Below are 10,112 nucleotides of genomic sequence, written 5' to 3' on the forward strand. Positions count from 1 at the left end.
ATACCGTGATTGATCCGAAGAGATGCGCCAGGTTGTTCAACCGTCAATTTATTGTGCATTCCGAGAGAGACAGGGCAAGGAGGAGAGCCATTCGCCGTATTCGTGGTCTCCGAGTCGATGAACAGCCATCACAATTTACCGTGGCGAAGTTACCAATGTCATCCTTGGCGCCAAATCTTCTAAGGCGTTGGGCCCCGACGGAATCTCTACATTGATGCTGAAGAATCTGGATTCACCTGGAGTTGAGTACCTTACCACTGTCCTCAATCTGTCATTGAACACTCTTATAGTTCCCGATGTCTGGAAAATGGGCAGAGTGATCCCGCTACTGAAGCCTGGAAAAGACCCGAGTTTGGGGGAGTCGTACAGACTGATCTCCCTTCTATCACCAGTGGCAAAGACGCTTGAGGCATTACTCCTCCCGAGCCTCGTAGGAGAATTTCCATTCGCCGAGCATCAACATGGATTTCGGAGACTGCACAGCACAACAACAGCTTTGCATGTCATCACCACACACATTTGCCGTGGCTTCAATCAACCCAGGCCATGTGCTAGGATGGTCCTCGTGGCACTGGACCTATCGAAGGCATTCGACACGGTCATTCATGCCAAATTATTTGAGGACATGGCCAACACGTCCCTCCAGCCAGGTCTGAAACGATGGGTCGCGAATTATCTGTGTGGTCGCCAGTCATTTGTGGAATTTAGGGATAATAAGTCGGTCTTGACACTCAACAGAATCAAGCAGACGAAAGATAGAACACAATAAACTGCTACAACAACAACTACAACAACTAAAGGGGCTTGAAATGGCATACAATTATTGGTATGCGTGTTGGCCCCATATCTTGTTATGCTGATGCCTGGTATTGTTGTGCCGTAAATTTGATTTTTGTTCTGTTTACGGGAAGTGTGGCAAAAAATCAATTTTTTTGCACACCTAAAATGATCGCAGCAATATTAGTTTTTTTTTTGAGTTCCAGCCTGGAATGCCCCAGACGGGCGTTTGGTGGGTAGATTTCGAATTTGGTGGAAAAAGGTCGAAAGAGTTAATCCATGGCTTCACGGGCTAGCAAATTTTGACCCCTTTCTGAACAATTAAAAAAATGGTTTTAAAGTGAAAAGACACTTTGTGGGGAGTGGATATGCAAAAGAAAATAATATTGCTATCGTTGGCGTTGTCCAGGGATTACTGCGTGGGGGCAAACGCCAAATTGTAGTCCCCTTCAGGAGTTTTATTTTCTTTAATACCTTTTCATCTCACAGAACTAACCATTTTTCTGTTGAGTCACCACTTTCCGTTGGTTTAAAAGAAAAAATTTTGGAAAATTTTTCTTTTTGTTAGATCTTCATTTTCGATTTTGGAGAAAGCAAAAGAAAAACCCAGCCCCATAGGATGGGGGTATTCTAACCTAGTCATTCCGTTTGTAACAACTTGAAATATTCGTCTAAGACCCCATAAAGAATATATATTCTTGATGGTCTCGACGTTCTGAGTCGATCTAGCCATGTCCGTCCGTCCGACTGTCGAAATCACGATAGCGGTCAAACGCGTAAAGCTAGCCGCTTGATAGTATTGACGTAGGTCGTTGGGGATTGCAAATGGGCCATATCGGTTCAGATTTAGATATAGCTCCCATATAAACCGATCTCCCGATTTGGCTTCTTGAGCCCCTGGAAGCCGCAATTTTTGTGCAATTTGGCTAAAATTCTGCATGTGTTGTTCTGTTATGACTTCCAACAACTGTGCCATGTACGGTTGAAATCGGTCTATAACCTGGTATAGCTCCCATATAAACCGATCTCACGATTTGACGTCTTGAGGCCTTACAAGCCGCAATTTTTGTGCAATTTGGCTGAAATTTTGCATGTAGTGTTCTGTTATGACTTCCAATAACTGTGTCATGTACGGTCTGAGTCGGTTTATAACCTCATATAGCTCCCATATAATCCGATCTCTCCATTTAAGTTCTTGAGCCCTTGTTATGACTTTCAACAGCGGTCTAAATCGGTCTATAACTTGATATAGCTCCCATTTAAACCGATCTCCCGTTTCGACTTCTTGGGCCGTTTCAAGGCGCAATTTTTATCCGTTTGACAGAAGTTTCGTATGTAGAATAAAATTATGATCTTCAACTAAATTTATTTTGCATAAATTTTTAGCTGAATTCATGGTGGTGTGTTCCCATTAGTCCCGGCCGTACTTAGCACGCTTTTAACTGTTTTTAATCTGTATTATTTTTTTGTGTGTTTGTAGAAAATGCTCCAGATGGAATACTCCAGATGAAATGCTCCAGAATGTAAAAAGAGTTTTTGAAAAATGTTTTTATTAGTTATAAAAATTCTTCCTAAAAAAGGACTCCAATTATTAAAAGACCCCCTCTCAAATACATTGGTTGGACTTTACTTAACTTTTATTGTGTTATACGCTAAACTTTCTTTAACTTGGGTGTCATATTCCCCATATTCGGTTTCATTTCACATGGTTGGGACAAGGGCCCGTTTGGAGCACTTGTCGTGTTTTTTGGGCTATTTAAGGACAGTATACAAAAAATTAGATTTTTAGCGATTTCCACTTGAACTGCATTTAACCTATTGCGCTTTTTGGACATTTTTTCGAGAGCGACACAATGACCTGAGGTTCCAGCGTAAAACTGAAAGTGATTAAGGTTTAAGAACCATAACAGCAGCAAACAAAAAAACAATTCTGTACCTTATTTATTTTGAAGTTAATATTTCCGTTACGTTTTTTTAAGGCGAATTCAAAGATGTTTTGACATATCAAGTTCCGTCAGCTGGGTTGATGCGGCCAGCGCTTTGAGCTGGGTTACTGCGACCACCTGAAAAATATGTGAGAGAAACGAAAGAGACAAAGCTTGCTGGATTGAATACAGAGATTTTTTTCTGTAAAAAAATTAAAAAAAACTAACACAACATAACATCAAAAAACGAGTTTACAATAACCCTAAATAGTTAACATCAATGAATGTGCGAAGCTCAATTACACCACAGACAGTTTGGTTTAAAACAACACTATAGATTTTTTTCTCCAAAAAAATTTCCGAAGACAATATATAAAATCAACAAGTAAAGTAAGGCGTTAAGTTCGGCCGGGCCGAACTTTGGATACCCACCACCTCGGGTATATATGTAAACTACCTTTCGTCAAAATCCGGTGCAAAATTCATACGTTATGCCTCATAGCAGCTATATCGAAATATGTTCCGATTTGGAACAAATACTAATAAGTACAAGTCATTGTTCAATTGTGTATAACAAAATATTGGCCTTTTAAGCAGCTACATCCAAAAATAAACCGATCTAAACCATATACGACACGGATGTCGAAAAGCCTAACATAAGTCATTGTGTCAAATTTCAGTGAAATCGAATTATAAATGCGCCTTTTATGGGGCCAAGACTTTAAATCGAGATATCGGTCTATATGGCAGCTATATCCAAATCTGGACCGATCTGGGCCAAATTGAAGAAGGATGTCGAAGGGCCTACCACAACTCATTGTTCCAAATTTCGGCGACATCGGCAATAAATGCGCCTTTAATGGGCCCAAAACCTTAAATCGAGAGATCGGTCTATATGGCAGCTATACTCAAATCTAGATTGATCTGGGCCAAATTGAAGAAGGATGTCGAAGGGCCTAACATAACTCACTGTCCCAAATTTTGGTAAAAACGGACAATAAATGTGCCTTTTATGGGCGCAAGACCTTAAATCAGCGGATCGGTCAATATGGCAGCTATATCCAAATCTGGACCGATCTGATACAAATTGGAGAAGGATGTCGAAGGGCCTAACACAACTCACTGTACCAAATTTCAGCAAAATCGGATAATAAGTGTGGCTTTTATGGGCCTAAGACCCAAAATCGGCGGATCGGTCTATATGGCAGCTATATTGAAATCTGGACCGATCTAGTCCAAATTGAATAAGAATGTCGAAGGGCTTAACACAACTCACTGTCCCATATTTTAGCAAAATCTAATAATAATTGTGGCTTTTATGGGCCACCTAAATCGCCTAAATCGGCGGATCGGTCTATATGGCAGTTATAGGAAGATATAGTCCAATATAGCCCATCTTCAAACTTAACCTGCTTATAGACAAAAAAAGAATTTGTGCAAAATTTCAGCTCAATATCTCTATTTTTAAAGACTGTAACGTGATTTCAACAGACAGACGGGCATGGCTAGATCGTTTTAGATTTTTACAAAAATAGCAGTTTTAAAAGCTGAATCTTAGAAACCAATATAAAGCAAGATAGCAAATATGGTAAAAGTTTTTATGGATTATTCGTCTACATTCTCTGAAATAAATTTCAACATTAATTTTTGTGCTTTCATTATGGTTTGGAAGACAAACTGTGTTGTAAAAAATGCGTGCTTAACGATATTCTGTTATGCATTTTTCGTAATTAAAATTGTTCAAAAAGGATTATATTTATTTAATAGACCTACTGTGGATGTATTTGAACGCCTGTTTGCACAATAGATCTGAAAATCAACACAGCTAAGACAAAGATCAATCGATTCGTTATATAATGGCTTAGACCAAGTTGATGCCCGCTGTCAGAGGAATTCATGTGCGGATGTGTATGCTAACCATCTATGCTTTAGATTTTAAACTTTAGAATTTACACTTCAGATTCAAAATAGAATATTACGCTTTATATTCAATGGGTTGATGTTTCTCGGGCGTCCCCTCCTTCGCTGTACTTGCGAGTTTCAGTCTAAGACATTTCTCTCTGTATATTCGTGCGGTCGGCGTAGAATATGACCCAAACAAGTCGAATTTCTACATGGACACGGACAGTGTTTGTTCTTATTTGGAATTCCTCATTTGAAATACGGTTTGGTCAGAAATTTGAAGTATTAAGCAGTGATGCATAAAAACTTTGATTTTGTGTGTAGTCGTTTGTGTCCAGCTCCAAGTTGTACAGCCATATAATAAAAGAGATTTCACACCACAGTTGAAGATTCTGACTTTTGTCTTATATGAGATGTCAATCCAACTCTAAACTTTGTTGAGTTTTATAAAGGCACTTCTATCCTTGTTTAACGTACGCGGATGTATGGTTCTGATCCTTTGTCCTTTGCGATTTTGTTGCCAAGATAACAAAAGTTGTCAACGTCTTCAAAGGCATGGTCGTTGAGTGGAGTCATATTTGTCGTGCTTATCCTCATCAACTTGGCCTTAGGCATGATATAACGAATAGCTTTTATACCCACCATCATAGGATGGAGGTATACTAATCTAGTCATTCCGTTTGTAACACCTTGAAATATTTATCTAGGATCCCATGAAGTATATATATTCTTGAACGTCTCGAACTTCTGATTCGAACTAGCCATGTCCGTCCGTCCGTCCGTCTGTCGAAATCACGATAGTGGTCGAACGCGTAGATCTAGCCGCTTGGAATTTTGCACAGATACTTTATATTGATGATAAGGCCACCGTAACGCAGAGGTTAGCATGTCCGCCTATGACGCTGAATGCCTGGGTTCGAATCCTGGCAGGAACATCAGAAAATTGTTCAGCAGTGGTTTTCCCCTCCTGTGTGGTGGTTTCCCCAAATTTGCATTTACTTTATATTGATGTAGGTCGTTGGGGATTGGGCCATATCGGTTCAGATTTTGATATAACCTCCCATATAAACCGTTCTCCCGATTTGATTTCTTGTGCCGATTTGACTTTCATCCGATTTGGTTGAAATTTTGTACATGGTGTTCTGTTGTGACTCCCAACAACTGTGCCAAGTATGGTTCAAATCGGTCAAGAACATGATATAGCTCCCATATAAACCGATCTTCTGATTTGATTTCTTGAGCGCCTGGAGCCGCAATTTTCTTCCGATTTGGCTAAAATTTTGCACATAGTGTTCTATTTTGACTTCCAACAACTGTGCCAAGAACGGTTCAAATCGGTCTATAACCTGATATAGATCCCATAAAAACCGAACATGATATAGCTCCCATATAAACCGATCTCCCGATTTGATTTCTTGAGCCCTTTTTCCGATGTGGCTGAAATTTTGCATATAGCGTTCTGTTATGTTATGATTCGTCTAAGACCCCATGAAGTATATATATTCTTGAACGTCATGACATTTTAAGTCGATCTAGCCATGTCCGTCCGTCCGTCTGTCTGTCTGTCGAAAGCACGCTAACTTTCGAAGAAGTAAAGCTATCCGCTTGAAAACTGATCTGGGATCTTGACTTCTTGAGCTACTAGAGCTACTAGAGGACACAATTCTTATCCGATTTGTCTGAAACTTTGCATGAGGTGTTTTGTTATGATTTCCAACAACTGTGTTGAGTATGGTTCAAATCGGTCCATAACCTGATATAGCTATCATATAAACCGATCTGGAGTCTTGACTTCTTGAGCCTCTAGAGGTCGCAATTCCTATCCGATTTGGCTGAAATTTTGCATGACGTGTTTCGCTATGACTTCCAATAACTATGTCAAATATGGTTCAAATCGGTCTTTAACCTTATATAGCTGCCATATAAACCGATCTGGGATTTTGACTTCTTAAGCCTCAAGAAGGCCTAATTATTATCCGATTTGGCTGAAATTTTGTACAACGGCTTCTTCCATGACCTCCAACATACGTATCAAATATAGTCTGAATCGGTCTTTAGCCTGATACAGCTCCCCTATAAACCGATCTCCCTATTGTACTTCTTGAGCCCGTAAAAGGCCCAATTCTTATTCGATTTGGCTGAAATTTTACACATATTCTTCTACTGTGCAATTCTTCTTTTATTCTTTGTTTATCTAAAAAGAGATACCGGGAAAGAACTCGGCAAGATCCGATCCATGTTGGAGGTTATATAAAATATACCCGGCCGAACTTAACACGCTTTTATTTTTTTTTTTGTCTTAGCTGTGTTGATTTTCATACCAACTGTGCAGACAAGCATTCAAATACTGCAACTGTAGGTCCATAAAATAAATTATTTAAAGCTTTTTGAAAAAGTTTAAATACGGAAAATGCATAACCAAATATCGTTGAGTACACATTTTTTTCAACAACGTTTGAAAAAAATGCTCAAATATGATTTTTTTTGTGAAAATTGTCGTATCTTCTAAACCATGATGAGAAGCTCAAAAATGATGTTGCAATTAATTTCATAGAATGTAGAAACCATAAAAACTTTTACTATACTCACTTTATGTTTAGGAAGAGATATGCCAAAGCTACCTTGAAGGTTTCTATGATTCAACTCTTATAACAGCTACTTTTGTCCTACTTTATTGGTTTTAATTTTTAAGAATCACGAATGGTATGACTTTTCTATTTTGATTTTGAATATGGTGTTCGGAAATATTTTTAGAGAAAAAAATCTTTCTTTTTTGTTTTGAACTAAACCGTCTGGGGTGGTATAATTGAACTTCGCACATTCATTGATGTTTACTATTTCGTGTTATTGTAAACTCGTTTTTGGTGGTATGTTGTGTTAGTGTGTTTTGAAATTTTTACAGAAAAAAATCTCTGTATTCAATCCAGCAAGCTTTGTCTCTCCCGTTCCTCTCACATATTTTTCAGGTGGTCGCAATAACCCAGCTCAAAGCGCATTTATAGTTGGCCGCATCAACCCAGCTGATGGGACTTGATATGTCAAAACATTTTTGAATTCCCCTTACAAAAACATAACGAAAATATTAACTTCAAAATAAATAAGTTATAAATTTGTTATTGTGTTTGCTGCTGTTATGGTTCTTGAACCTCAATCGCTTTCAAGTTTACGCTGGGACCTTAGGCCATTGTGTCGCTCTCGAAAAATTTTAAGAAGCGCCAATGATTAAAGTGCAATTTACAGGGAAAATCGTAAAAAAATTAATTTTTTTTCATACTGGCCATAAATTACCTCAGAAGCACAACAAGACCTTCAAACGGGCCCTTGTCCCACCGAAATTAAAAGATACCAAAGTTAAAGGAAATTTAGCGTAAAACACAAAAAAATAAAAAAAGTCCAACCACTGTATTTGAGAGGGAGAATTGCAATAATTGAAGCCCTTTTTTAGGCAGAACTTTTATAACTATAAAAAAATTACAAAAACCCTTTTTACATTATAAAAAAATTTTGCCTGTGGCGCTTGTTCCACAAAACACAAAAAACAAGTAAAAAAGGCGTTAAGTTCGGTCGGGCCGAACTTTGGATACCCACACCTCGGGTATATATGTAAACCAGCTTTCGTCAAAATCCGGTGCAAAATTCATACCTTATGCCCCATAGCAGCTACAGCGGTCAAAAAAAGTATTCATCATTCAATGTTTTTTTTTTTAATAAGTCTACAAAAGACAATTGGAATAAAAACATATTAAACTAATGATGCAGTAGTGCTTGTGTGATATATATGTACACAATTTCATTGTTTTTAAAGAAAAAAATAGTATTTATTGGAACAAAAAGGGCCATTTTACAGCTGAACACAAAAAATTAAACAAAAAAAGTATTCATCATTGCAAAAAAACAAAAAAATAAATAACATAATTTAAAAAAATTAATACTTTGTTATTCGACCACCGCGTCTTATAACTTCTTTTAAACGGTTTGACATCGATTGGACTAATTTAGCGGTTATATTTTGGTCTATATTAGTCCATTCCTCCATTATCACCTGTTGCATTTGACTCTTGCTCGAAAAATTGCGCGTTCTCAATTTGCGTTCGAGATGTTCCCAAAGATGTTCAATTGGGTTCAAGTCGGGACTTTGAGGAGGAGTTTTAATGACTTTGGGGCAGTTATACAGCATCCACATCTTGGTATTTAAAGCAGAATGTTTGGGGTCATTATCTTGATAATATTGAAAGTTATTACCAAGCCCAAGTTTTACAGCACTATCTTTTAAATTCCTCTTTAAAATGTCAATGTAATACTTATGATCCATTACTCCATTAATAATTTCAAGATTTCCCGCTCCTGAAGCCGCCATACACCCCCAAACCATTAAACCACCTCCACCATGTTTTACAGTAGCAACTGTGTTTCGTTCTTCAAGCTCTGTATTTGGTTTTCTGTACACTATGACCTTTCCATCGCACCCAAAAAGATTAAACTTGCTCTCGTCTGCAAAAATGACTGTTTTCCAAAATGATTCGGGCTGTTTTACATACATTTTTGCGAAGTTTAGCCTTTTCACTCGGTTTATTTTCTTCCTCTGTAACTATGCCTTTTGAGTGTATTTCGAATTGTTTGTGTAGTAACTTCCTTCCCTAAATATTCCATAGTGTTTTTACGAAGAATGGTCGCATTTGTCTTCGGAGTTTTCTTAACTTGCCGCACTAGCCAACGCACATCTCCAACTGAAAGTGCTTTTGGTCGACCAGATCTTGGTTTATTGTCAACAGTTTTCGTTTCTGTCCACTTTCTGATGATGGATTGTATAGTAGATCGTGGTCTATTTAATATTTCACTGATAGTTTTTTGAGTTAAACCATTCCTGTGGTGTTTTATTATCAAAACTTTTACCTCATCAGAAACCTCGTTTTGCTTACGACCCATTTTGACAAAAACTATATTTTCAATGAAATTAAATATTTGCTGTCAAGGGCAAAGCCTCCTTTACTAAATAAAACAGAAAAGGGGGATTCCCAAATAATATTTGAATTTGACTTTGATGATAGCACATCAATGATGAATACTTTTTTTGTTCTGTTTTTGGTGTTATTATATAAAATTGCATTTTTTGCGCTAATTAAATTTATTTTTTGAATTTATTTTAAAACATATTACGAAAAATAAACTATTGCATAAAACTGCATTATTTGTTTACTTTAAATTTTCTTCAATTACCCAAAATAAGTGAATTTATTATCAATTTTGCTAATGATGAATACTTTTTTTGACCGCTGTATGTCAATATCGACCAAATACTAAAAAGTAAAAGTCATTGTTCAATTGTATATAACAAAATATTGGTCTTTTTAGTAGTTATATCTAAAAATAAACCGATCTGAACTATATACGACACGGATATCGAAAAGCATAACATAAGTCAGTCTGTCAAGTTTCAGTGAAATCGGATTATAAATGCGCCTTTTATGGGACCAAGACTTTAAATCGAGATATCGGTCTTTATGGCAG

At 37.3% G+C, this 10,112-nt stretch overlaps 1 long non-coding RNA gene across 1 annotated transcript; it reads left to right on the forward strand.

The window, feature by feature from the left end:
* Positions 1–7,394: 7,394 nt before the first annotated feature.
* Positions 7,395–7,716, forward strand: LOC131996730 (uncharacterized). Its single transcript, XR_009397948.1, has 2 exons — positions 7,395–7,471; positions 7,571–7,716. It is a non-coding gene; the product is annotated as an uncharacterized LOC131996730 (long non-coding RNA).
* The last annotated feature ends 2,396 nt before the right edge of the window (positions 7,717–10,112 follow it).

Source organism: Stomoxys calcitrans, chromosome 4, assembly GCF_963082655.1.
Source record: "Stomoxys calcitrans chromosome 4, idStoCalc2.1, whole genome shotgun sequence".
In the NCBI taxonomy this organism is placed as follows: Eukaryota; Metazoa; Arthropoda; class Insecta; order Diptera; family Muscidae; genus Stomoxys; species Stomoxys calcitrans.